At 45.2% G+C, this 27,964-nt stretch overlaps 1 protein-coding gene and 1 long non-coding RNA gene across 2 annotated transcripts in view; one reads left to right on the top strand and one right to left on the bottom strand.

Annotated features, from left to right (window-relative positions):
* The window catches only part of CSNK1E (casein kinase 1 epsilon), a 68,110-nt gene extending 54,804 nt beyond the window's left edge, over positions 1-13,306 (bottom strand). Inside the window, exon 1 of the mRNA XM_053253479.1 lies at positions 13,004-13,306. The gene's annotated coding sequence lies outside the window, so the exon portion shown is untranslated. The remainder of the gene's footprint in view (positions 1-13,003) is intronic.
* On the top strand, positions 10-27,833 carry LOC128326522 (uncharacterized). Its single transcript, XR_008308093.1, has 2 exons — positions 10-186; positions 27,370-27,833. It is a non-coding gene; the product is annotated as an uncharacterized LOC128326522 (long non-coding RNA).
* The last annotated feature ends 131 nt before the right edge of the window (positions 27,834-27,964 follow it).

Raw genomic sequence — 27,964 nt, 5'->3', positions numbered from 1 at the left:
CCCCCGCCCGCCCCCCCCCCCCAGAAGTCTGCCAACGCCACCCTGTCAATACAAACGCCTCCGTGGCTCGACAGGTGGCTCGACACTGCGCCGCTGCGACGCGCAGCCGGCTCCCGGAATCCAGAAGTGTCGCGAAAGGCTTTGTGAGAGAGAGAGAGTCAGTCCAGTCATGCGCCCATTGTTCAGGTAAGGACACTAAAGGCTGCAATCCTCCTGTGCAGGCTTGCTCGGGAGTAAACGCCATCGGGCTTGCTGCAGTTTGCTTCTGAGCAAGTATGCACAGGATGGGGCTGTACAGCTCAGCCCACCGAAGTCCAGCATCCCGGGTCTGGTTTTGTTGTTGTTGTTGTTGCTTATTACATTTCTGAAGAGGTATTGGAAGATGGATGCTTCCAGATCAGAGAGGAGTGATGTTTTACGTACTTCAGGCAAGCGTGTAAACTGCAGACGAGGGGGTAGAGGTGAAGGCTTATTTAATGTTCCTTAATGTGATCCCTTTATGAACTATGGAACGCAATGGGACTTAATATCAAAGACATATGCATAATATTGGCCTTCCAAGTGTTCCACTAGCTAAATTTATTTATTAATTTAAAGGATTTATGTGCTACCGTTCTTCATCAATGAATTAATGGCGGTTTACAACCACCTTAAGTGGCGCAGCAGGGAACTGCTTGATTATCAAGCAGAAGGTTGCTGGTTCGACTCCCTGCTGATAAGGCAGCAGCGATATAGGAAGATGCTGAAAGGCATCATCTCGTACTGCGCAGGAGGAGGCAATGGTCAATCCCTCCTGTTTTCTACCAAAGAAAACCACAGGGCTCTGTGGGCACCAGGAGTCGAAATCAACTTGACGGCACACTTTACCTTACAACAAGATCCATCAAAAAAACAGAGCAAAACAGTCTAAAATCATAGCAATGCAAGATAAGACCATTCTTAAAGCAGGGCAATCACAAAGAAATATATACAGAGTTAGGGGAAAGTCTGCTGGAATAAAAATGTCTTCATCTTTAGTTTAGAATTAAACAGGGAGGGGCCTAGCCTAAGATCAAGGGGCAGGGAGTTCCAAAGATCCAGGGCTACCACTGAGAAGGCTTGCCCACGCGTCAGTGACAGTTGTGCTTCAGAAGATAGTGGGATTGCACAGCAGAGGCGCTCTACATGATCTCGGGCTGGGCAAACCTATGTGGGAGTAGTAGACAATCCTTCAGATATTTTCTCAATGCAGCTTTTCTGTGCAGCCATCAGGGACAGAAACCCTAGAGCAAAATGAAAGCTTGATACATGGCAGTGCAATCCTCATTGTAAGAAACAAACATTATAGTTATGACTCAAACATCATGCCATTGAGGCTGCAGTCTTATGCACTGCAGCTTAGGAGTAAGTCCCATGGAACTCAATGCCTGACATCTTGAATAAATTTACTATAGGAAGTCCTATTCAAATTTAGTAGCCCTTTAGAGAAACTCCTGAGTAGTAATACTGAGTAATTTAGTCAGGATGTCAGCCAGTGGGACTTACTCCCAAGTAAATATGTATGAACTCGGGCCCCATGACTCAGTAAACCAGTTTTCAGCCCCACCCATTCTGCCCTTACAGTACTACATTACTTATATTTATTATTATTTACATTTTATATCCCGCTCTTCCTCCAAGAAGCTCAGAGCAGTGTACTACATACTTAGGTTTCTCCTCACAACAGCCCTGTGAAGTAGGTTAGGCCAAGAGAGAAGTGACTGGCCCAGAGTCACGCAGCAAGTATCATGGCTGAATGGGGATTTGAACTCGGGTCTCTCCGGTCCTAGTCCAGCACTCTAACCACTACACCATGCTGGCTCTCAAGTGATGATACATCAATAACAGAGAGTTGGGGAGCTCCTCCATTTCTCCAGTTGCACAAACAATTTCTTCATTGGGGATTCCTGAAATTCATTCCTTTTTTTTTCTGTAACAAATGTATTATTTCATTTTAAATATCATGCTGCAAACATAGTTACTTGGAACTAAGACCCACTGAAATCAGTGTAGTTCCAGATAAACATGTTTTGGATGAGACACTGTCTTTGCCATGAAAACCTAACTTTATGCCAAACACAAAATCCAAACCATGAATGTTCAGATCATCCATATTCCTACCTGTACTTTTAATGTTCTGATATGGTTCCAAAGTCTTCTGGATGTTCTTGATCAAAAGTCACAACACTCACTGTCAAATGTGTGTGTACCACTAATACCAGATCAGCAATTACTTCTTCCTGAATAAGATTCTAGGGAGAGTCAATACAATATAGTCTACAATAATAATTGCTGTATTGTACCCTTCTTTTGAGTCACCTTAAGTGGCACAGCGGGGAAATGCTTGACTAACAAGCAGAAGGTTGCCGGTTCGAATCCCTGCTGGTACTTATTGGTGGGCAGCAGCAATATAAGAAAATACTGAAAGGCATTATCTTATACTGTGCGGGAGGAGGCAATGGTAAACTCCTCCTGTATTCTACCAAAGAAAACCACAGTGTTCTGTGGGTGCCAGGAGTTGAAATCAACTTGACAGCACACTTTATCTTACCCTTCTTTTAATACAGACCTACTACCATTTTTCCTGCACTATTTTCATTGACAGCCACTATTGACACAGTAGTACCTGTCTGTCAATGAAAATAGTGCAGGAAAAAAGGTTGGTAAGTCTGTATTAAAAGAAGGGTACAATACAGCAATTATTACTGTAGACTATCATACCGCAGTTGCCTCTGACAGGGGCAATCTTGCTTAATTGGAGGTGCTGTATTGATGCCTTTCTTGCTTCCCAGACCTGGTCTTCTAGCTCAATCACTTTAGCTCTGCTTTGGCCACCACTTCAAAACAAGAGAAAAGTGTGCAAATGTGTTCATGAGCATATATATTCATATTTCAGTGGAGTTGCCCAACCCTTCTCCTCCTCCTTTCCTGAGTGAACATAAGAACAGCCCTGCTGGATCAGGCCCAAGGCCCATCTAGTCCAGCATCCTGTTTCGCACAGTGGCCCACCAGATGCCGCTGGAAGCCACAGACAGGAGTTGAGGGCGTGCCCTCTCTCCTGCCATTTTTCCCCTGCAACTGGTACTCAGAGGCACCCTGCCCTTGAGGCTGGAGGTGGCCCACAGCCCTCTGACTAGTAGCCATTGATAGACCTCTCCTCCATGAAGTCATCCAAACCCCTCTTAAAGCCATCCAGGTTGTTGGCTGTCACCACATCCTGTGGCAGAGAGTTCCACAAGTGGATCACACGTTGTGTGAAAAAGTACTTCCGTTTGTTGGTCCTAGACCTCCTGGCAATCAATTTCATGGCGTGACCCCTGATTCTAGTGTTGTGTGAGAGGGAAAAGAATCTCTCTCTCTCCACTTTCTCCACACCATGCATGACCTTATAGACCTCTATCATGTCTCCCCGCAGTCGTCTTTTTTCTATAAGAGTGTGTGAGACCAAGCTTGTAGTGGCTTGAATAAGACAAGTTTTGGCGAAAGAAAGATTCCCAAAAAGCTATGAAAACACACATCTTGGCCTCCATAAGTCATAAGAAGAACCTTGCTGAATCAATATATTTTATGAAAGGTGGTATATATCAAGCCCAAGATATATCTAGTCCTGGATCCTGTTTCCCACAGTGGCCCACCAGATTCCTCTGGGAAGCCCACAAGCAGGAGATGAAGGCATACCCCGCTTCTAGCTGTTGCTCCCCTGCAGCTATTATTCAGAGGTAGCAAGCCAGCCAGCCAACCCTAATAACTGGGCAAAGAGCGGCACCTTTTAAGGAGTGGTTTTCTTACATTTAACAGGAGGAGAGCAATTGTCCCTATTCATCCCAGCATGTTGTTTTTTCCAGTGGCTGTTTGCTTGTGTCTTTCTAGTATTTCTTTTGGGGCAGGAACAACCACCACCCCTTTATTTCTTTTGCTATGTAAACTATGAGATATTTCCTTTTTGTATAAAGCATAATAATAATAATAATAATAATAATAATAATAATAATAAAATAATAATAACCTTATTATTAGGGTCAACGTTATGTCCTAGGACAGAACCCAAGCTGAGTTTCTATCCTGTAGGTGTGTTGTGCTTACAGTGAGGATACTGGCGTTGTCTCCCTGCAGGCTCTCAAAAACCAACTAGCAAAACTGTGGGGTGAAATCCTCAAGGGATGAGGTGGCTAACTGAGAGAAGTCAGTTGCTCTGATGGATCTGGACTAAGTTCAGACTTACTGGAAGTGGCTTGCACTTGCTTTCTGAGCAATGGGTTTGAAAACTGAGACAACCGTTAGATGTGTATTGACAAAGCTCTAAGAATTCACTTTGGATTTCCCCTTACACAGCTTAGCTATTATTAAACACAGAAAGAAAGACTCTTGAGAAATTTGAAGATGTTAAACAAGCACATGCTGTTATCAGCACCCAGAGCCCCTCACAGTTTGGCTCGCACACAGCTAAACCTGCCTCAGAGAAAATTAATTACAACCACACCTACAGGCAAGACATGTTGTAGCAATGTACCTGTCACCTCTGAATGCTCCCAAAGCACCTTGTGCCCCGTGGGAGCAGAGCAGAACTCTACAGCTCAGTTGTTACTAATTGATGTAACTCACTCATGAGATGTAAGTTGTGTCGATAGAACTGTGTGAATGTGCCAGCGTAGCTCTAGGTAAGATTTAAGGTTCATTGACCAGACTTCAACAGTTGTCTGATGATGATTATTAACTGACATGTCTAACATGGCAAAGCTGTGCTAAAGACGAATTTGGAAGTAGTGGAATATATGGGGCCAGAGGCTTCCTTTAAAAACAAACAAACAAACAAACAAACAAACAAACAAACACCCTTCTAACTGTATCTCTTTGAAATAAAATGATTTTAAAAGCCATGATTTTCAGGGTGCATCTGGAATGGATCATAGGAAGCTGCCTTATACTGAATCAGATCATTGATCCATCTAGCTCAGTATTGTCTACATGGACTGGCAGGAGCTTCTCCAAGGTTGCAAGCAAGAATTTCTCTCAACCCTATCTTGGAGAAGCCAGGGAGGGTACTTGGAACCTTCTGCATGCAAGCATGCAGATGGTCTTCCCAGAGTGGCCTATCCCCTAAGGGGAATATCTTACAGTGCTCCATTCAAATGCAACCAGGGCAGAGCACGAAGCTTAGCAAAGGGGACAATTCATGCATGCTTCCACAAGACCAGCTCTCCTCCATAGTGGTAGACAGTAGAAGAAGTTCACACAATGGAAAGCAGTGGAATTCACACTGCTCCCAGGATCTGATGCTGCTGTGCTCTGCTTTTACTCAACACAAAATATTTCACATTATTCAAGAAGTAAACATTCTATGTTGTCCCTGTTTTATCTCTTGAAATTTTTGTTGTTCATTTAATATTTTTAAATTGTAAACCACCTTGAATGCCCAAGTAGCAAGGTGGTATATAAATGTAGTAAACAAAAACAACAACAATAATAAGCCAACACCTTGAATTGGATCCAGAAAAAAACTGGTAGTCAGTGGCAACATCTCAATCACGTTACCTTTACTTTGAGACATTGGCAGTGGCTACCAGTTTGTCCCTAGGCCCAGTTCAAGGTGCTGGCTGATTTTACCCATGCAGGGTAAACAACATCACATTTAAAAATCTGGTATTCCTGGACTAAAAAATCAGTAACTCCTGGAAATGACTGAGGGGCCAGATTAAATGAGAAACAGGAGATCTGTGACCAGGATCTTCTACTTTTTAAAATAAATTAATAGCAGCTATTATGTGGAAGGGGGTGAAGGTTAACCCTTTCCCCCTATACTGCCCCCCCATATGTGTGTGTGTGTGTGTGTGTGTGTGTATCCCTCTCTTTCTCACACACACACACTCACATACACGTAGAAACATAGTCAAATATAATCATATCTATGCTTGTGCCTGCTAATAATCCACCATCAACACTCTGCATTAGCTGAAGCTTCCAAACCCTCTTCAGGGCAGTCCACATAGAGCATGTTACAAGCGCCTAATCTGGAAGTCACTAAAGCACAGGTGACAGTGGCTGGGTCCCTTATCTTCCAGCAGCAGACACATCAGGCAAAGCTGATAAAAGAAAGGCATTCTGGGTCACAGCTGCCACCTGGAATTCCAGTAGAATCCCTAGACTACAAAACTGATCCTTTGGGGTGATCATGACCCCATCTGGAACAGGCATTCCTCTTATTAACTGGTCCAGTTGCCATATCATAAACTCTGTTATCTGACCTGACCTAAAGATCACTAACTCTCAGCTGTTCCATCCCTGATGGGCGTGGTGTGTTCATACAGGGTAAACAATGCCACATTTAAAGCAGCCTGGTGTCCTTCTGGAAATTCCTACAGGCCTAACTAGATGCAGCATGAGAGATCTGTGATCAGGGCCTCCTGTTTTCTTTTTAAAAAGTTAATAGCTGTTGGCTGGGAGGAATTGGATCAGGAGTGCAACGCTGGGGATGGAGGGGGGTTAACCCTTCTTCTCTGCACTGTCTTCCTGATATAAGTCTCCAGAGGCGGTGGCCCTTTCATGAGCCAAAGTGAAGCTGTCATCTCAGTCGGCAGATTTTTGGCGCACCAGCAGGGCAGCAAGATCCGCCCCCCCTCTCCCCGCTGCTGCCACTGGAGCAGCTCCTCAGGACTGCCCTCACTCTTGCAAGCTTGGCAAGGACCGCCTCTCCTCACACGCCTCGCAAAGTGTGTAAAAAGCAGGAGGAGAGAAGAGGCTGCCGACAAGCTTCCCAGCTACCCACCCCCCATGCCACTTTCAAAGCTTGCAAGGGTGGGTTTGAAAGAAGGCTGACCCCCACCCAGAGGCGCTCTTACTCCTAGACTTTGGGGCCGAAGTCCAGGGTCTCCTCCACACCCCCTGGGCCCCCCCAAATTGTCTTTTAGTCTGTCCTGGGTGGTTTTGGTTGTGCCCTCAAGAACCTACGTGTTAAAAAATGATGCTTAACGTGCAGTGGCAGGGTGTGTGTGTGGTGGTGTCCAAAGGCCTTTAGGTCCAGGCTCCAAAATTACCTAGGTACACCTCTACCTCCATCAGGGGCATGGGGCAGCCTTGCCTGAGGACTGTGATCCTTGGACCACCCTGGAAATCTCTCTCTCTCCCTCTCCCTTCCTCCCTCTCCCACACACCCCTCCACACACACACCGCTGCTATTCCTCCTGTGATAAATACCTATATGGTTCTTAATTGGGCAAATAGCAGTATGTGCGGGGTGGCGGGTGGCAGAGGTTGTGTGTGCACATTTATTGGGAAAGCATTGCAAGGGGAAAGGGCTAAAGAACAAAATGAAACTCTATGCCCCAGCACTGAAGTGGCAGTCCAATTTGTCTCCTCCTCCCCTGTGGCTATTATTAAACACACACACACACACACACACACACACACACACAGACATCTTCTGCATCACATCTAGTTTGGCTCTAAGAATGTTACAGAGAATAGAGGCCTGACTTACAGACACATCAATATTAATGTAAAGAGATGTGTCAAAATTCCGTATGCAATCTCTATGCGCATATGCCCACAGGAGCCTATTATTTTGGATACAGAAAAAATGACTAGCACCACGATGCCGAACAGGTAAGATGGACGTCCCACTGATTTTAATGCGGTTTACTTTCACAATGAACAGCAACAGAATTTAGGACAAACTAGATGATTTTTTTAAAAGAACCAAATTCACAACATGTAAGCCTACCCAATGACCATGATAGCTAAATGGAGCCTCCATATGGAGAACCAAATGGAGAGCCAGCGTGGTGTAGTGGTTAGAGTGCTGGACTAGGACCGGGGAGACCCAAGTTCAAATCCCCATTCAGCCATGATACTAGCTGGGTGACTTTGGGCCAGCCACTTCTCTCTCAGCCTAACCTACTTCACAGGGTTGTTGTGAGGAGAAACTAAACTATGTAGTACACCGCTCTGGGATCCTTGGAGGAAGAGCAGGATATACATGTAAAAATAATAAATAATAATATTCAGAGGCAGTAGTGTTGGAAACAAGATGCTGAATAAGATGAATCCTTAGTCTGCTCAAGCAGAGCTCCTCTTGCAGAGTCCTTACCTCAAGGACTGGTGGCTGAAGGCTTTCTAACTCCACTGTGAGCCAGTGTGGAATAGTGGTTAGAGTGCTGGACTAGGACTGAGTAACAGAATCCTTGAATTTTAGAGTTGGAGGGGACCTTGGACATCTCCTAGTCCAATCCCTTTGTCAGTGCAGGGAACTGCTATGGCATCACTGCCACCCAGCCTCTGTCTGAAAACCTCTAAAGAAAAAGAGCCCACCACTGGATGAGGTTTGGCTGATACTGTCCCACTGCATAACTGCTCTTAGGAAATTCTGCTCTTAGGAAATTCCTCCTAATGTCTAGACTGAATCTGCTGCCTCGTAATCTCAACCCATTGCTTCCAGTCCTGCCCTCAGAAGCAACAGAGAACAAGTCCGCTCCTCCTTCTATGTGGAAGCCCTTCCAATGTGTGAAGACAGCTCTCATATTGCCCCTTAGTCTTCTCTTCTCCAGGCACAACATACCCAGCTCCTTCAACTCTTCCTCATAGCAGTTAGTTTCAAGACCACACTCACCATCTTTGTTGCCGTCCTCTGAACCCGTTCATCAATGTCTTTCTTAAAATGTGGGGCCCAGAAGTGGCCACAAAACTGGGTAGGACCAGGTTCAAATCCCCACTCAGCCATAAAGTTAACTGGGTATCCTATACATGTTGCTTTGAGCCCCTTGAAGGAAAGGTGGGTATATATTGGCCAGTTTGGACAAGACTTTGCCAGTCCACAGAATTAGAAAGGGGGTATGCCAAGAACCCTCTGTGGACGTCCCAATACTCTCCCAGCACATCCCTTTGTCATGTTGGGGGGCTGTTCATCCAAATGGCCCCCTACATACTTAATACTTACTCTAAATACTTGAATTTGCTCTAAATACTTGAATTTGGAAGATGTATAAAGGGGCCATTCAGATTAGCAGCCCTCCCCACAAGACAAAGGACCATGCCAGTGGGGGCATTGGGATGGCCATGGAGGACATCTTGTCAGGAGTACTCTTGGCACATCCCCGTGTGTCATCATTTCTTACATCATCCAGACCTGTCCTCTGTGCCCTATGCTAAGGTATCACATAAATCTGCTCTGTATGAGGAATAATAACCATGCTTTTCTCCTAAACTCTGGGCTGCTATTTCTAGGCTAGAATTCTCTCTTTTTAAGCCTGATTCAAAGCCCACTCATGAGAGGCCCTCAGTGCAAATTTTTGGCTCCTGTCTTCACAAAAGCCTTTCTCCAAGAAAGGAAACAACTCCCTCTTTACATGAATACAAATTCATCGTGTTGTATGCCTCCCACCCATATGGACAGTGCTGAAAGCCTCTTTTTGCCGGAGAACATCTGAACAACACATGAATCTTTAGCTTCCTCATTATGAGCTACCCAGAAGCACTTCCTTTTTTGAGTAATGCTTTGTTCTAGAAATGATCCCATCTGAGTCAATGATAATATCTACTGTCCTTACCACAAGGCATTATCAGAACCATGACTGAAAGGGAATGTGTTACTAGGGATGTGCTATTGCCCTCTGGATCAAAACGCTGAAAGTGACCTGGAGTTGTAGAAGCAAATCAGAGAGGCATCAAAGAGAGACAAAGCTGTAGTAATGGGTGACTTCAGTTACCCTGAAAAATGTGAAAAAGGCTAATTCCATGCTAGGGAACATTAGGAAGGGGGTTGAAAATAAAATGGGTAATATTATAATGCCCTTATACAAAACTATGGTGTGGCCACACCTGGAATACAGTGTACAATTTTGGTCACCACATCTAAAAAAGGACATTGTAGAACTGGAAAAGGTGGTGAAGAAGGCAACCAAGATGATCAGAGGCCTAGAGCACCTTTCTTGTGAGGCAAGGCTACAACACCTGGAGCTATTTAGTTTAGAAAAAAGACAACTGCGGGGAGACATATAGAAGTCTATAAAATCATGCATGGTGTGGAGAGAAATCCTTCTCCCTCTCACATAACACTAGAACCAGGGGTCATCCCATGAAGTTGATTGCCAGGAAATCTAGGACCAACAAACGGAAGTACTTTTTCACACAACACATAATCAACTTGTGAAATTCTCAGCCAAAAGATGTGGTGACAGCCAACAACCTGGATGGCTTTAAGAGGGGTTTGGATAACTTAATGGAGGAGAGGTCTATCAATGGCTACTAGTCTGAGGGCTATAGGCCACCTCCAGCCTCAAAGGCAGAATGCCTCTGAGTATCAGTTGCAGGGGAGTAACAGAAGGAGAGAGGGCATGCCCTCAACTCCTGCCTGTGGCTTCCAGCGGCATCTGGTGGGCCACTGCGTGAAACAGGATGCTGGACTAGATGGACCTGATCTAGCAGGGCTATTCTTATGTTCTTATGTTACCCTCACACAGACTGGGCAAATTCACAAGTGAGTATTGACAGAGAGGCCAAATTTCTAGACATGCTAAATGACTGTGCTTTAGAACCAGAGGTGCACCTCGGTAATTTTGGAGCCTGGACCTAAAGGCCTTTGGAAGTCCCCTTCACCCCCACTGCACGTTAAGTATCATCCCCCTACACACACACCATTTTTAACATGTGGGTTCTTGAGGGCACAAACAGCAACTGAACTCACAAAAATGTAAGAATATAAGACAAGTATATTTATGCAAATATGCATTAGCAGAAACATTTCAACACGCAACTTAACATATTCCCATCCCACATATTTCTTTCCCCACCCACCCACCCCAATCTCTAAAGCAGAAGTCATGCTCGGCCACATGGTACAGGTGAGGTCACCGTCACACTCAGCCGCCTGGTTCCGCACGGGCCAGTGGTGTGGTGCAGTGACCACACCACCTGGGACAGACTAAAGAGGATTGCGGAGGGGGAGGGAGCAGGTGGTGTGGTGGCCTTGGACATCCACCCAGAAGTCCAGGGGTAAGAGTGCCTCTGCTTTGAACAGTTGGTTGCAGAACCAACCAGAGAGAAGGCAACCTTGGACTTAATCCTGTGTGGTGCCCAGGACCTGGTCTGGACATCTGTCAGAGTTATAGAACCACTGGGGAATAGTGACCATAATGTGATCCAGTTATGCTTATATGTGAGTGGAGCATTGCCAAGGAAGTGCTACAGAGACTTCAGAAGAGGAAATCTCAAAAATGAGGGGCCTGCTAAAAAGGAAGCTGAAAGGGAAAGTCAAGAGGGTCAAATCACTCCAGAATGCATTGAACTTATTCAAAACCACAATAATAGAAGCTCAGTTGGAAAGTATAGTAAGAAGGAGGAAAGGTACCGCCAAGTTCAGGATTACGCCAGCATGGCTAACAGGTAGTGTCAGGGAAGCTATAAAAGGGAAGAAGACCTCCTTCAGAAAATGGAAGTCCTGTCCAAATGAAGAGAACAGAAAGGAACATAAACTCTGGCAAAAGAAATGCAAGAAGACAATAAGAGATGCAAAAAGAGAGTTTGAGGATCATATAGCTAGAAGTGTCAAGGGGAATAACAAAATCTTCTTTAAATATATCAGAAGCAGAAAACCTGCCAGGAAGGCAGTTGGACCTTTAGATGATGAGGTTGATTAAGGATGATATAGCAGAGAAGCTGAATATATATCTTCATGGCGGAGGATACTGACCATATACCCACTCTCAAACTGAGCTTCTCAGCTTTGGAGGCTGAAGGCCAATTTTGACATGACAAGAGAGGATGTTCTAACTGTCTTGAAAAACTAAAAAACAAATCGCCAGGGCCAGAAGGCATCCACCCAAGAGTTCTGAAGGAACTCAAATGTGAATTGCTGTTCTCCTAGCTAAAATATGTAACTTGTCCCTACAATCAGGCTCTGTTCCAGAGGACTGGAAAGTAGGTAATGTAATTTTCAAAAAGGGATCTAGGGGGATCCAGGAAACTACAGGCTGGTTAGCTTAACTACTGTGCTGGGTAAATTGATAGAAAGCATACAAGGACAAAATTGTTAAACATAAAAAAGAACAAGCCTTGCTGAAGGAGAACCTCTAGAAGAATGACAGTGGCAGTCAGAAAAGGGGAGATGAGGTAAAATTTAGATGCAGTGTAGCATCCTTCAGGTAGAGACATTGGAGTGGGAGGGATTGGCACGCCATGGTTTGCACCCTGCAGAGACAGAAATGGCAACTCACCACCCTGCCACGGGAGCTAGGGGGCGTGGGCTGGAGACCCAATTAACACAGACCCAATTAACTGTCAGGCTGCAGATACACTTCCTGAGCAATAATCACATTTCCTGAAAGATGGAGCAGGTTTGATAGGTTCCTCCTGTCTGCCCTTTGTGGTGCCCATGGACATATAGTAGATAAGCATGAAAAGGCTATACTGTCTAAATGGCAGGCGAGGAAAACATGGGCTTCCATAGTGGCAATGGCAGCTTCCCTTTTGAGTGGAATAGCAACCGGATCAGGACACAGTGGAGGGAAAGAGTTAATAATTCCCCTCCCTCTCCAGACTGGGCTCAAATCTGCTGTTATTTGCAGAAGAAAAGAGATGAGCGATGGCTAAGCATGCCATAAATGCCATCTATTTTGACCTTACTTTAGCAGCAAGTGCAGAGAGGAAAGCTTGAATTTAAGTTTCACAAAACATTAGACTCAACATCCCATCTTCCTTCCACATCATGTGCAGTCGGCTCATAATTGAACTGAGCAAGACTATCATCCAGTTCACACTATATGTTCAATGCATGTACAGCAGTACGCTTTGTATCTGCATTTGAGAGGGTCTGCACCCGGGTTCACTTTTAAAATGAGCAAATGTACAGTCATTCACATAAAAACATGTACACGTGTACAGACACCTGAATGCATACACAGCATAATGTCTGAATAGGATTAAACTATCTCAGCTATTCAAGACAAATGGCCTCTTGCCCTCAGAATATTTCCTTTTAAAATGTGGCTTCTTGTACCTTTCTCCAACCTTTCTTCTTCTGGAAAGAGAGCTTTGAGATTTAGCAGTATTCCATGTAGTCCTCAGAGGCTAGGAAAAAGCCAAGCTGTCAAGCAGCCAACAGTGAACAACAGCTTGTCCAGGGCGAAAAAGTGGTGTCATAGAGGCTAAGTTTACTTCATCAGCTGCTTAGGCCTCATCCAGCTGACAAAATGGCTCTCCATTTGTGAGGAATCGGTGAGGTGACCTCATTTTTGAAGACCTAAGCTTTTCCATCGTAACAAAAGCCACACTGGGGACTAGTGTGAGAAGCCTAATTCAAGGTACCTTGGTCAGAGCAAAGATTTCTATGCCAGACTTTTCATATCATGGACTGCCACTTAAGGACAGAGCTCACCAGCCCCCTCCCCACTCAGGCTTCAAGTCACAATCACAATCCCTATGGCAACTGTGGCACTTGGTAAATTGGTATACACACAGATTCAATAGCATTCAATAGATTTCTTCCTCAAGGCCTGTCTCTTAAGTTACTGGACTCTCTCTCCACTGACTCCATCTTTTACTTACTCCCCACATAGGGGCAGGGTGAGTTGGTCACCTCAGGTGCAGGTGTGAGGAGGGCACATGGGGCAACATAATAGCCCCCTGCCACCACAGACGCCATCCCAAGAGCCTCTTTGCCATGCACTGCCACCATCTTCCTCACGCCTGCTGGGGCATGCTATTAATTTCCCCCTCTTTGCCCCACTGGGGTGCAACTCTTCTTTCCCTTCTTCCACCACCCACACGAGCTAGGAATGTCCCTGACACTACTGCCTGGCTTGGTGGCATGGTCTGAGGATGCTGACATGTCTTGTCTACCTGTTGCCTTGGTAGCATGACCTGAGACTACTGAGCACCTACCTACAATTGGGGGGAGACATCATATTCTTTTTCACTTCCAGCAGCAAAATATTTTGGACATTTTCTTATCTTACTACGTAGGGTCTTCCTCCACGACCAGTATCTCAAATCCTCCCATGTTTTCTTCTATGGAGAGATGTACTGAAATCTTTTTATAGTTCTGGCCTCCAAAATATCACGGCAATGAATCCTAGCACTTCAGTCAGTCCCTGTGTCAGCAGCCTAGCAATCAACCCGAAGACCTTTCATACAAGGCTGGCTGCTACAGATGGGGCTTGATCTGTCGTTTGATCTAGACCCACGCCTCTTAATTCCAGGACATCTGTTTCCACATTTTATTCATTTATTTGTTTTTATATTTTTATACCGCCTTTCATTAAAACAATCTCAAGGTAGTTTACACTCTCATTAAAGCCTAGGTAAAAAGCCAATATTTCACTTGCTTTCTAAAAACTGTGATGGAGATGATCCCAGCAGGCAGCTCCGGATAAAATTCTGACTGCTGCATTTTGCACTAGCTGCGGTTTCTGAATATTTTTCAAGGGCAACCCCACATAGAGCGCACTACAGTAATCCAGGCATGACTTGACTAAGATATGGGTAACTATGGCCAAATCTGCCTTCTCGGGAAAGGGAAACCTATACCATTAGCCAAAACTGTGCAAAGGCACCCCTGGCCACTGCCTCCACCTGAGCTTCCAAAAGCAGAGCCAGGTCCAGCAATACCCCCAAGTGTGCACCTGCTCTTTCAAGGGGAGAGCAACCCCATCCTGAACCGGTTGACTCCCCTCATCTCGATTGGCTCTCCTACTGACCAACAGCACCTCTGTCTTGTCCGGATTTAATCTCACTTTATTAGCCCACATCCAACCTATTACTGCCTTCAGCCCCCGACTCAGGGTCTCCACTTTCTCCCTAGGATCAGATGATAAGGAGAGATAGAGCTGAGTGTCATCTGCATATTGCTGACAACTCAGTCCAGTCCACAGATGACCTCTCCCAGTGGTTTCATATAAATGTTAAACAGCATGGGGGACAAAACCAGACTCTGCGGGACCCCACAGACCAATGGCCACGGAGCTGAGCAGTATTCCAGCTTCTGGACCTTCCCTCCAAGAAAGGACCAAAGCCACTCCAAAGCAGTACTTCCAATTCCTATACTCGAGAGGCGGTCTAGAAGGATACCATGTGGTATCGAATGCCACTGAGAGGTCCAGCAGAACCAACAGGGACATACACCCCTTGTCAAACTCCTGGCATAGGTTATCCACTAGAGCAACCAAGGCATTTTATGTCCCCTATCCAGGATAGAAGCCAGATTGAAAGTGGTCTAGATCAGGAATCCTCAACGCTGGGCCCCTAGATGTTCTTGGACTTCAGCTCCCAGAATCCCCAGCCAAAGGCCACTGCAGCTGAGGATGCTGGGAGCTGAAGTCCAAGAACATCTGGAGGCCCAGTGTTGAGGATCCCTGGTCTAGATAATCCGTATCATCCATGACCCTCTGCAGCCGGGACATCACCACATGCTCTGTCACCTTGCTCAATAAAGGAAGGTTAGAAACAGGTCTATAGCTGTCCATGCTGAACTCCCGAGTAAACTTCCCTTGTGGATTGAGGAGTATGAAAGGGGTGAAGTCAAGAAGCAAAAGGAGGAGAGCTGCAGGGAGCTAACCAGAGAGGGAAGGGACTTGCAGTAACTGGGAAAAGATGGAGCAAGTCACCTGTTTTCTCGCACCTGAACTCCCAGTTTAGTCTGAGGAAGTTGTATAGAAGCCCTCCTTTTCTTGACTGTGGCATTTGTGGTTGGGCATCTGCATTACTACCTAACAAGAAGTTAGGATGCAAAGCAAAATGCAATCGCTACACCAGTGTTAAGGAGAATGCTTGCTAAAGCGCATGCTTCTGGCTATCTGGTGCCTTTGGCCATTGTGGCTGGGGATAATGGGAACTTTAGTCCAGCAACCTTTGGGTCCCAAGTCTGGGAACATGTGCATTATGGCTTTTAAGGGGTTGACTGGTTTTTTATTTAACATTTTTATACCACCCAAAACTTGTTTCTCTGGGCCGTTTACAATTAAAATAATTAAAAACATTAAAACAATTACAATCATTTAAACATTAAAATCATTAATATTTAAAACCAACATTAAAAATGAAAACCATAAATCTAATTAAAAGCCTGGGTGAATAAATGAGTCATCAGTGCCTTTTTAAAGATGGGGAGGCTCTTATTTCAACAGGGAGCGCATTCCAAAGTCCAGGAGCGGCAATGGAGAAGTCCCGTTCCCAAGTATCCACCAAACGAGTTGGCGGCAACTGCAGATGAACCTCTTCAGATGATCTTTAACAGGTGGTGAGGCTCATGGTGAAGAAGACGTTATCTTAAATACTCAGGGCCTAAGCTATTTAGGGCTTTATAGGTTATAACCAGCACCTTGTATTTTGCCCGGAAACATATTGGCAGCCACTGTAGTTCTTTCAACACAGGAGTAATATGGTCTCTCCTAGATGACCCAGAGACCAACCTGGATGCCGCATTCTGGACCAACTGCAGTTTTTGGACTACATACAAAGGCAGCCCCACAAAAGCTCATTGCAGTAATACAGCCTAGAGGCTATTAGCATATGTACCATCATTTTGAGGTCATTCATCTTAAGAAACGGACACAGCTGGCGTATGAGCCAAAACTGATAAAAAGCACCTCTGGCCACTGCCTCAACCTGGGACACCAGGAAAAGGTTCGGATCCAGAAGCACTCCCAGACTGCATTCCTGTTCCTTCCGGGGGAGCGTGACCCCATCCAAAATCGTGACCCGGCAGATCAAAATTGTCTCTCAAGTTCCAACCCCACACAATAAGTACCTCTTTCTTATCTGGTTTCAGCATCTCCCAGCGTTTTCATGTAGATGTTAAACAACTTCGGAGACAATATGGAGCCCTGAGGGACACCATAGGAAAGTTCAGATTTGGAAGAACAACAGTCTCCAAGAGACACCATCTGGAATCTGCCTGTGACGTAAGAGCTTTGCCTCTCACCCCCAATCCTCTCAGACATTCCAGAAGGATACTAAGGTCAATAGTATCGAACGCCGCCAAGAGATCCAAAAGGACCAACAGAGTCATACTCCCTCTGTCAGTTTCCAATTGGAGATCATCCATCAGGCCGACCAAGGCAGTCTTCACCCCATAGCCCATCCGAAAGCCAGCTTGAAATGGGTCTAGATAATCAGCTTCCTCCAAGACCGCCTGGAGCTGGGAGGCCACCACCCTTCTCAATCATCTTGCCAAGTCACAGAAGGTTGGCGACAGGCCTGTAGTTGCTTAACTCTGAGGGATCCAAGGCAGGCTTCTTCAGAAGCAATCTAATGATTGTCTCCTTAAGACAAGGAGGCATCCTGCCCTCCCTCACAGAAGCATTTATGATCTCTACCAGGCCCTCTACAACAGCCTCCCTGCCAGTTAGTATAAGCCATGTCAGGCAAGGATCAAGAGGGCAGGTGGTAGGCCTCACCATTCCAAGCAACTTGCCCACATCCTCAGGAGTCACAAACTGAAATTGATCCAGGGTCATCACATAAGAAGAGCTGCTGGACACCTCGGCATCACAGTCTGTAATAATTGTGGAGTTTTAATCTAAGTCGGCCCAAATAAAAGAGATTTTGTACACAAAAAAATCATTAAAAACATCACAGCGAGTAATTGCTGGTTCCAAGTACTGATTCAAGGGAGTGCCCCTGTGGCTTAGGGCAGATCGAAACTACTGAGCATGTTCGCCTATACTGCTCGTTCCATAGAAACATACATGCTTCTCTCATCCTTCCACTAATAAGCAAGTATCCAGGTCGTCCAAGCCAATTCTACAGCTCCTTGCTACTCTCTGACTCTAAGCCTGCCATCACATATAGCGTCACCAGGTACTGTGTGGCTGCAACCAGCATTCGTTGGCAGATGATGGGCAGTGAGTCCTATCAACCTTAATCTGACTCCTGGTGACTCTGGCAGGCCTTGCAATTGCTCTCGCACCTCGCTTTTACTGCTCCCCATAACCCTCGATCCGGCTGTTTTCTAGTTTTATTACTCAGGATTTTATATATTTTATGTATTTCTGTTTGTTTTTTTAAAATGCCTTTTAACCTTATTACAACTTTATGCCCCCCTTTTATGCTTTTAAAATACTTTTAATGCATTTTTATGACTTTTACTATTCCTCAGGTGTGATTCTGTTTCTACTGTTTTTAGTATTTTAAGTCCTTTTAGTATTAATATGTACAATTTTATATGTAATCACTTGTATCTGCTCTTACTTTAACTTGCAATCATCCTTTTTATATGGCTTCATTTTATATTGGTGAGCCAGTGTGGTGTAGTGGTTAGAGTGCTGGACTAGGACTGGGGAGACCCGAGTTCAAATCCCCATTCAGCCATGATACTAGCTGGGTGACTCTGGGCCAGTCACTTCTCTCTCAGCCTAACCTACTTCACAGGGTTGTTGTGAGGAGAAACTCAAGTATGTGGTACACCACTCTGGGCTCCTTGGAGGAAGAGCGGGCTATAAATAATTTTTTAAAAAATATATATCATTTCATTGCATTCCTGCGACTCTCTTTTGTATTTTTTTTAATTATGCCTTTATGATTTTATATGCCCCTAAGTTTACTCATGTAACTTTTTAAGCCACTCTGTTATGCCTTTACCCATTGTCATCTTTGCTTGGTCATCGAAATGTTTCTTTTATTCATGATTTATGCTTGAAGTATGTATTAGGCTTTTTTATCTACTGACACTTTGGTTTTAAAATGCAATCTGTAATCACCCCTCTTAATCACCCCTCTTACTTTATGCTGGTCTATGACCGTAATAAAGATTGATTGATTCAAGGGGGAAGGGGCTCACATAAGCCCCTTCACAACCCTGAACAAGTCCGCTGAATGTGAACTTGCTGACGCGATATGGGAGAAAAAGAATTGCTTCTTTGCCGCACGTATCTCCTGAGCATAGATTTTCAAATGCTCTCTATGTTGTAATCTGTTGGATTCGAATCAAGTCTTTCTCCACTTGTGCTCTAGTCATACCTCACCACTTCAGCCCCCATAGTTCTTCCATATACCAAGGGGCCAATTTCGAAGCGGGTTGGAGAGGACACTTAGGAACGATCATGTCCACTGCCCTGGTGAGTTGATTATTCCAATTCTTCACCAGAGTGGTGGTGGTGTTGTTATTTTATTCGATTTCTATACCGCCCTTCCAAAAATGGCTCAGGGCGGTTTACACAGAGAAATAATAAATAAATAAGATGGATCCCTGTCCCCAAAGGGCTCACAATCTAAAAAGAAACACAAGATAGACACCAGCAACAGTCACTGGAGGTACTGTGCTGGGGGTGAATAGGGCCACTTACTCTCCCCCTGCTAAATAAAGAGAATCACCACGTTAAAAGGTGCCTCTTTGCCAAGTTAGCAGGGTAATGGTTTCTATAACAACAATAACAAGACTTGACTACTGTGTGTATAAGTTATGATGTAAGATTTGTGACATATTTCACCCACTGGCAAATATTCTGTAGATAGACAGATAGATAATCTGACTAACATAGCAACAGTTGGATTGCCTATGACCTTTAGACAAAGATCCTGTCCTACCCAGTCCCTCACTGGAGCTCCACCAGTCCCAGAACATACCCTGTCTCTCTAGAGATCTTCTCTCTAGCCCTGTCCACCCCTATCTCCTGGCTTCTCCGACCTCTCTGAGCCAACACTAAATCCCTCCAAGGCTTCTTGGAATCCGATTGGATCCAATAACCTTCTTGGGTGGACCATCCTAATGGGCCCCCCACACCTGCGGAGGTGGGATGTGGTCATGAGTCCAGCCTTAACCAGATAGTGGTCCATCCATGACAATGGGGAAATCACAGAAGGCCCCACCCATGGAACACCACCCTGTTCAGATGGAAAGACCAGATCAAGTGTGTGACCAGCAATATGCATCGTTCCCAAGACCACTTGGGATAGGCCCATAGTTGTCATGGCTACTCTGAACTCCTGAGCCGCCCTGGACAAATTTTCCCAAAGTTAACAATGAAGTCCCCAGCACCACAAGTCTGGGAGATTCCAACGCCAAACCCGAGACCAAGTCCATCAGCTCAGTTAGGGACTCCGTTGGTCAGCTAGGCGATTGGTAAACCCGACTGGTAAACCAACAGAAGTCCCAGTCTATTCCTGGTCCCCAAATTGTATTGTACACACATTCAATATGGCCAGACATTTCAACAGGGATCCTGGCAAGGGATATATTGTTCTTATAGACCACAGCCACTCCACCTCCCCACCTACGTCCCCTCCCCTGGAGTACCCTGGAGGGAGAAGCTCAGACCAAACTGGGCCACCAGCCTCCCCCAGCCAAGTCTCTGTAATACATACCAGATTGGCCCCTTCATCCAGAATCAAACCATGGATGATTTCAGGTTTATTCTGGACCAACCTGGCATTACAAAGGAGCAAGATGAGGCTCTGTGGGTGGTTGGCATTGCTTTCCAAGGTCAAAGAGCTGGCAGGACAGCCAGAAGGGGAAGCAGCCATTAGGTTTCTGGTTTCCTTTCCCCTTCAACGGCCTACTGACCTGTCAGTGTGACTTCTCTTATTCCTCACCACCACTGGAATAGCTGCCCCATAATCAGTGGATACACCCCCTGTCTCCCCATCTCCAGACAGACCCCAGACACATTAAAACTCAACTCACCCAGGATTTCAAACAGAAGCCGATTTAAAATACCCACCCACCTTTACACATCACGGGGGATCCTGAGTCATCCACCCCTGGCCCCAGTCCTGCACACATTCCCCACCGATGTTCACAGAAGCAGCAGACAGCAGTCTCACAGGGGAAGCCGGAGCAGGCAGGCAGGCCGCAGCAGAAGGAGCCAACAGCACTCACACCAGGCAGCACTAGATGGGAAGCAGATAGACTATTCCTCTCCGCTGCTGGGCTTCTTTTGTGGAGAAAACAAAATTCCCCATGAGAATCCCAGCACCACATGTTTGAATGTCCACACATATCAAAATCTACCTTCCTGACATGCTTGGGAGAAGGGTTCTAGCCGACGTTTCTCTCTAATGTGCTAGGTTTGTATGCGCCAGGCAAGCCCACAGCCAGAACTTTTGTGCGTCTATGTGTGCTTGTGCTAAGAATACACTGGAAGTAATCTTAAAACAGTGTGAAGCTGAAAAAAGCGAAATACAAGTTGTATTGTACATTTAAATTAAAATACTGCATTACAAATTTTAAGAAGATTAACTAAAATTTTAATAACATACAAAAAATTAGCACCAAGTGCTCTAATGCTTGTCAGAGCTATCCCAGTGCTTTTGGCTAGAACATTAGAGGCTAGAAGGCTTACTAAGCCATTGGGTAGAGTTAATGCTTGCACATTTTCTCTATAGAGAGACTTTAAGGCCGTTCATACAGTCAAAAACTGGGTAGGACAAGTGCCCTACCCAGGTTTGGAAGCTGTGCGTGCTCCCAATTGTCACTTGTGTGTGAGCAAATAACAAGGGAGGCGGAAGAGGGAGTGATTGTGTGTGAAGCGGGAGCTGGGTAGAACAGCTTTTCCTCTTACCTTGGTAAAATTCTGGGTATGAAACTTGGGTAGGACGGCACTGTCCAACCCAGCTCCTGCCTCACACACAATCATCCCCCCCCCACCTAGTTATTAGCTCACACACAAGGAAAAACTGGGAGCATGCACAGCTTCCAAGCCAGAGTAGGTCATTTGTCCTACCCAGTGTGTGAACAGCCTTTTTGTGGCCTCCCCCCAAATAAAAGTCAAGAACTTAGGAAGTGGACTAGAACATACCTGAGGAATTCAGGCCCCAATAGGTCCATCCATCGCTACAACATAGGGTGTAGTGATGGATGGACCTATCCATCCAATAGACATCACCTATTGTGGGGTGTTTTGTGCATTAAAAATATCTTTAAAATAGAGTTAATTGCCCACCTGAATTCTAAAGTGGTACAATCCCAGGAGGCTGTACCACATCCTTTTTCTCTAGTTAAAGGTGCCTGTCTTCTCTAGTTAGGAGAGGAGAGCTGGTCTTGTGGTAGCAAGCATGACATGTCCCCTTAGCTAAGCAGGGTCTGCCCTGGTTGCATATGAATGGGAGACTAGAAGTGTGAGCACTATAAGATATTCCCTTCAGGATATGGAGCCGCTCTGGGAAGAGCATAAGGTAGGGATGTGCACGGAACCAGCTGGCCCAGTTCGGTTCAAGTCCAGACCGGATTTGAACTAGACCGGGCCAGTTCTGTCCGGCACCCCTCAATCCCCCCCCCCCCGTTCAGTCTGGGGGGGTTCACAAGCTTGTTTTCCTTTTTTAACCTGCAGCCTCTCAGAGGCCAATTGTGCAGGCGTGGTGGCCTCTAAAATGGCCGCTGCACCGAGGGGGGAGGCCTGAACGGGCCAAAGAGCCAACCAAATGGGCCGGTTTGGGCTGCATTGAGGCCGGCGGGGGGAGGGGGAACCTCCATGGAAACCCCCCCCCCACTGCCTCCAACAACTCCCCCGGAGGAGGCAAGTGCCTTAAAAAAAATCCGTTTTAAAAAAACCTCGCGAACCCCCAAACAGTCAGGGGGTGTTTGGTCCGGGGTCAGACCGAACGGGATGGTTTGGTTTGACCCTGAACCATTGAACCAAATTGGTTTGTCGTTCAGCTGGCTAAACGTCAAGCCAGTTTGCACATCCCTAGCAGAAGGTTCCAAGTTCCTTCCCTGGCTTCTCCAAGATAAGGCTGAGAGAGATTCCTGCCTGCAACCTTGGAGAAGTCACTGTCAATCTGTGAAGACAATACTGAGCTAGATAGACCAATGGTCTGACTCAGTATATGGAAGCTTCCTATGTTCCTATACTTTCCATATTTACAATGCTGAACCAGAAGCAGTGATAGTTGCCTTTTGGACATTCCCCTAAATAACTAAAATAGAACAGATAAAACTAAGGTATAAGGAAGGGAGAGCGAAGAGGCAGGATTCTCAGGCAAATTTCCCTAGCTTTAATTTGTTTGCAACTATTTAAATGTATATTAATTTAATTTGTTGGGTAGTGGGTTGTTTGTTTTTTTACACTCTCACAAATTATGAATGCTGTTGGAATTAGAAGTTTAAAAACAATGGAGAGAAGTTTTACATTTTGGCAACTTCACTGCCTTTCCTAAGAGGGAGACAGTGGAACAAGAAGAGATTCTGGAAGGCTGACCCTGCCACAGTCAGTGGTAGCAAGCAGTTTCAAGCAAACAACTTGTTCCAACAAGATCTGCAGCTTGACTGAGCCCCTGTGTACTCCCTGGCCCTGACTTCCACTCCCAGACTCCACCCCCTTGTTAGAAGGTAAGGTAAAGATAAAGTGTGCCGTCAAATTGATTTTGAGTCCTGGCGCCCACAGAGCCCTGTGGTTTTCTTTGGTAGAGTACAGGAGGGGTTTACCATTGCCTCCTCCCTCACAGTATGAGAGATGCCTTTCAGCATCTTCTGTGGAGAGTCTTAAAGGGACAGCCCTCCGTCCTAGTGCTCCATTGCCTTTTCACTAGTTCTTGTCAGGCACAGTGCCAATGGTGGCAAGTGAGCTGTTTGGACCATGAGGGCCTTGGGGGCAAACATGCACATTCCTTGCTGGAATCTAAGTCTGGCTTGGGGTTCCTGGGCATAGGGGGTCCTGGCTTGGGGTTCCTGGGCATAGGAAGCTGCCTTCTACCAAGTCAAACTCTTGATCCATTTCGCTCAGTCTTGTCTAAACTGACCGAAAGCACTCTCCAAGGTTCCAGGCAGGAGTCTTTCCCAGTCCTACCTGGAGATGCTGGGGATTGAACCTGAGACCTTCTGCATGCAAGGCAGATGCTTTACCATTCAGCTATAGCCCCATCCCTCTGTGTCAGTGGACATCTGGCCATTCTTGGGAGTCTGGGTCATGACATCAATATGTCATTGCCTTGATATTCATCAACAAAGTTAACACTTTTAAAAAAAAAAAAGGAAGTGCCTCAAAATCAAAATCTTAAAAGCAAAATCTGAAAATCCCTGATACTCAAAACGTGGAGATTTTGCCCCATTCTGAATTCATGTGAAATTTTGTTTCGGTCCTGATTCAAACCTACAGCCTGCTACCTGCTTAACTCCATCACAAGCAGAAGGCCCTTCAACATTCCCCAAAGCTGCCCTGGCTTCGGTGAGCCTCCAGGCAGTAGGAAGTCTGCAAGCATGAGGCAGCACAACCAAAAATGCCTCTCTGTGCACCTTTACTTTCCAAAAGCAGTGTGTGGGTGGTACAGTTAATCATCAGGATGGGTCACAGAGACACAAATCTATTTTGTTCTCCTTCTCAGGGAGGCTTGATCATTGCAACTTAAACCCACACAGTCTTGGCATTCTAGGGCAATCAAAACCTCTGGGGATTCAAAGCCTGCGCCAAGTTTGCTAATGAAATTCTCCCAGGGATGGGAGGGTTTTACAAACCACTTGCTCAAGTGTTCCAGCTAAATATGTTTGAACACACTTCCATACGAGAAACCCAAGATATTATCACAGTCTGCTTACTTTCTTTGAGACTGAACTCTTAAGTGGTTACTAATTGGCCTTCATGTACAGGAAAATTAAGTGACTTGCCTAGAGTCACATAAGGCAGTGGGTGGCAGGGGCAGCAACAGGGGAACCTGGAGTTTTCACCCTCTTCCCCCTCTCCTTCCCCTTTGCCCTCACTGGGCAAAGATGATTAAGGCACTAACGCCATCCGTTTAAGCCTTGATCCACCAGGCTGTGTGTTAGTGTGGACTAGAAATAGCAACTGGCTCAGCTGTACCAATGAGCGGGGAGATTTCAAGTATTTCACTGTGACCATACATGACAAATCCCTTTGGTATTGTCGAGTACAATGACCAAATCCTGCCCCTAAAAGATGCAACAAGGCCTAGGCCTGCAGTGCATCTGCCCCCTGCGCTACCCCACACCACCTTTATTTATTTATTTTTTAAAAAATTTAAAAATATTGTTATATTTTTATACTGCATTTCATTAAAACAATCTCAAGGTGGTTTATAAAACATTTTAAACTATATAAGACTATAAAACTGTTACACAAAAATATTAAATTGAAATATAAAAATACAAATCTAATTAATTTTTTTAAAACAACCATACACAATAGGACCATAAAATACAGAGCAGCAGCAAACAAAAACACTCATATAAAAGCCTGGATAAAAAGCCAAGATTTCACTTGCTTTCTAAAAACTCTGATGAAGACTGAGGAGTGCATACCCACTGGGAGAGCATTCCAAGTCTGCGGGCAATAACTGAGAAGGCCCTGTCTCGCGTGCATGACAGCCAAGCCGCCCTCATTGATGGCACGCGGAGTGGAGTCCCCTCTGATGACTTCGTCCAATGGGCAGAAACCCTTGGGAGCAGGCAGTCCCTCAGATATCCAGGGCCCAAACTATTAAGGGCTTTAAAGGTCAAGCCCAGCATCTTGAATTGGACCCAGAAACAAATTGGGAGCCAATGTAGCTCTTTCAAAATTGGTGTAATATGATCCCAGCAGGCAGCTCTGGATACAATCCTAACTGCCACATTTTGCACCAGCTGGAGTTTCCGAATATTTTTCAAGGGTAGCCCCACTTAGAGCTCACTACAGTAATCCAGCCGTGATGTGACTAAGGCGTGGGCAACTGTGGCCAGATCTGCCTCCTAGAGAAAGGGACACAGCTGATGCACTAGCCAAAGCTGTGCAAAGGCTCTCCTGGCCACTGCCTCCACCTGAGCTTTCAAAAGCAGAGCCAGATCCAGCAGTACCCCCAGGCTGTGCACCTGCTCTTTCAAGGGGAGAGCCTGATTGGCTCTCCTACTGACCACCAGCACCTCTGTCTTGCCTGGATTCAATCTCAGTTTAGTAGCCCACATCCAATCCATCACTGCCTCCAGCCCCCGACTCAGGATCTCTACTGCCTCCCTAGGATCAGGTGATTACTCTACTGCTCCCTAGGATCAGATGACTCTACCGCTTCAGTAGAGTTGAATGTCATCTGCATATTGCTGACAACTCAGTCCAAGTCAGCAGATTACTTCTTCCAGTGGTTTCATGTAGATGTTAAACAGCATGGGGGACAAAACCAAACCCTGCAGAATCCTACAGGCCAATAACCAAGGAGCCAAGTAGTATTTCCCCACCTTCTAGACCGTGCCCCAAGAAAGGACCGAAGCCAAGGAAGCAGCATCCTCCCCCAGAATGCCCTCTTTGACACCCAAAAATATGTCCCGAAGGGCTGTTCAAACCTCAAGGACATATTTTTGGATGGCACAGAGAAGTTCCTGGGGAAGAGGAGGGTATAAATAATGACTGTTTCCCTGCTGCGCTGGTGCAGCTAGGAAGTTCTGTTAGGCTGCTCTCTCACTGCACAGGTACTTTGTGCTCTCTGAATGTCAGCCACGAGTCAAAATGCCATGACACCTTGAGCAGCAGTTAGCTTTTTAAGAACCTTTCATCATAACACCTCCTGACTCTGTTTTAAGACTTTTATAAAATGCAGACCTTTGCAGCCATTTGACCAGGCCCAACGTCCCTGATGCAGGGTTCTTAAACATTTGAAAGTTAGCTGCCATTTGGTTGGTCCTAATAAAGGTATTACTAGAATGTGGCTTTTGGATTTCTTCTTATGGACCAGCTACCTTTAAAATGTGCCTGGTGAAATGGTCCTAATAGGTATTATGGGAATGGGGCAACCACACCAGGTATGTGAAGTGCTTAGAACGTTCAAAAGGACTATGCCAATACTAAATATTAGTATCTTCCACCATGTCTTCCCCAATCCATATAAGGGTGGCCATGGGTCCTCTATTACAGAGGACGGTCCTCTTTGTGGAGGGGAAAGGGCCATGTCCTCTTTTCTTTTCTTTTTTTATCTATGTCCTCTCTCGGCAGCGTGGACCTGGCCATCCCACCAGTAACAATCAAGTCAGGGAACACATCCAATCTAATATAGCATAATTTGTTCAGACTGCTTCTTTGTCTGGGATTGGAGCAGATAATTTATTTTTCTTTTTAAAATTTTATTCAACTCTTCCAGAGGTGGGGGAGGGCAAAGGGATTAGGCAGGCATTGTGTACTTTGATGTCTGTTTTTAAATGTTGCCATTGGAAAAGGTTGGGTTCTTATACGTTAAGGTATAATGGGATATCATCCCAATTTTAAATTGTATATATATACACACACACACATTTTAATGCTTGCTAGTTTCCATTTTCTGTTTGGTCAATGACTGTAAATAAAATTATTACTATTACTATTAATTTATATGTACATCTACACATATAAATTAACATATGCCAATTTTATGCAAATTAGTGCCCTGTTTTTGTCCTTTTTGTCCTTTTTTTTTTAAAAAAAAAATTGCAACGAATGCCCTGTATGTCTTCCTTTTCTTTGATTCATTTCTTCCTTTCAGGCAATGTGAACCTGGCTATCTTACCATCCAGGTTTGGGCCCTGGATATCTAAAGGACCACCTGCTCCCAAGGGTTTCTGCCCACTTGACAAGATCATCGGGGGTGTGTGTGTGTGTCTCTATTCTGCATGCTGACAACGAGAGGCTCGACTGTTGAGCATGTGGGCCAGGGCCTTCTCAGTCATAGCCCCCAGGCTTTGGCATGCTCTCCCAGCTGGCATCTGCTCCTCAGCCTCCAACACAGTTTTTACAAAATGTTAAAACATTAAAACTATCAAAACATTTAAAAAGTGTTACTGTTTTATATAGGTTTTAAAACATTTAAATAGAAATATTTTATATTTTATATTTTTATTTAATAACTGGACTTGTATTTTAAAAGTGCATTGTTTTAATTATATTGTAAACTGCTTTGGGATTATCTTAATGAAAAGCAGTATAGAAATAAATCAATCATTCAATACACTCTAGATTGTCTTCTTCATATCACAATTCACAATGTTGGTGCAGGATGAAAGGAGGGTTACTTTTTCAGGCACTACTCCCAAATTTCTGGCATATGGCCTATATAGATGCACATACATGCAGCAGCTTAC

This window comes from Hemicordylus capensis, chromosome 5, assembly GCF_027244095.1.
Source record: "Hemicordylus capensis ecotype Gifberg chromosome 5, rHemCap1.1.pri, whole genome shotgun sequence".
NCBI classification, from domain to species: domain Eukaryota; kingdom Metazoa; phylum Chordata; class Lepidosauria; order Squamata; family Cordylidae; genus Hemicordylus; species Hemicordylus capensis.
This window is presented reverse-complemented; position numbering and strand designations above follow the sequence as displayed.